Below are 692 nucleotides of genomic sequence, written 5' to 3'. Positions count from 1 at the left end.
GATTTTTGTTTTGTGTTGTTTTTAGTACCAAGGATTTAACCCAGGAGTGTTTTTACCATTGACCACATCCCTTTCACTTTTTATATTTTAAGACAGGGTCTCACTGAATTGCTTAGGGCCTTGCTAAGTTGCTGAGGCTGGCTTTGAACTTGTGATCCTCTTGCCTCAGCCTCCCGAGTCACTGGGATTACTGGTGTGTGCTACTATATCTGGCTATAATATTCTATACTCTACTTTTCTCCATTAAAATATATTATGGGTGCTTGCATCAGCAGCAGATATACTAAAATTGGAATAATACAGAGAAGATTAGCATGGCCCCTGTGCAAGGATGACATGCAAATTCATGAAGAGTTCCATACTTAAAATATATATATATTCTGGGGGCTGGAGTTGTGGCTCAATGGTGAAGCGCTTGCTTTGCACGTGTTAGGCACTGGGTTAGATCCTCAGCACCACATAAAATAAATATACATATTGCATTTATCTACAACTGAAGAAAAAGTATATACATGTGTATATATATACACATATATATCCTGGAATTTTGTCTAATTGTATATTTTCCCTTGTATTGATTACTGTGCATCATAATTTATACCATAATTTATGTAACCAATCCTCTATTGATGGACATTTAGATTTAAAAAATTCCTTCACTTTTGAAATTAATGCTGTGATGAATAGCCTTG

At 35.5% G+C, this 692-nt stretch overlaps 1 non-coding gene across 1 annotated transcript; it reads left to right on the top strand.

Annotated features, from left to right (window-relative positions):
* Positions 1-263: 263 nt before the first annotated feature.
* On the top strand, positions 264-366 carry LOC144370661 (U6 spliceosomal RNA). The gene has a single exon (XR_013430546.1). It is a non-coding gene; the product is annotated as a U6 spliceosomal RNA (small nuclear RNA).
* The last annotated feature ends 326 nt before the right edge of the window (positions 367-692 follow it).

Source organism: Ictidomys tridecemlineatus, chromosome 14 (genome assembly GCF_052094955.1).
Source record: "Ictidomys tridecemlineatus isolate mIctTri1 chromosome 14, mIctTri1.hap1, whole genome shotgun sequence".
In the NCBI taxonomy this organism is placed as follows: domain Eukaryota; kingdom Metazoa; phylum Chordata; class Mammalia; order Rodentia; family Sciuridae; genus Ictidomys; species Ictidomys tridecemlineatus.
Note: the sequence above shows the minus strand (reverse complement) of the source record. Positions and strands in the feature narration are given on the sequence as shown.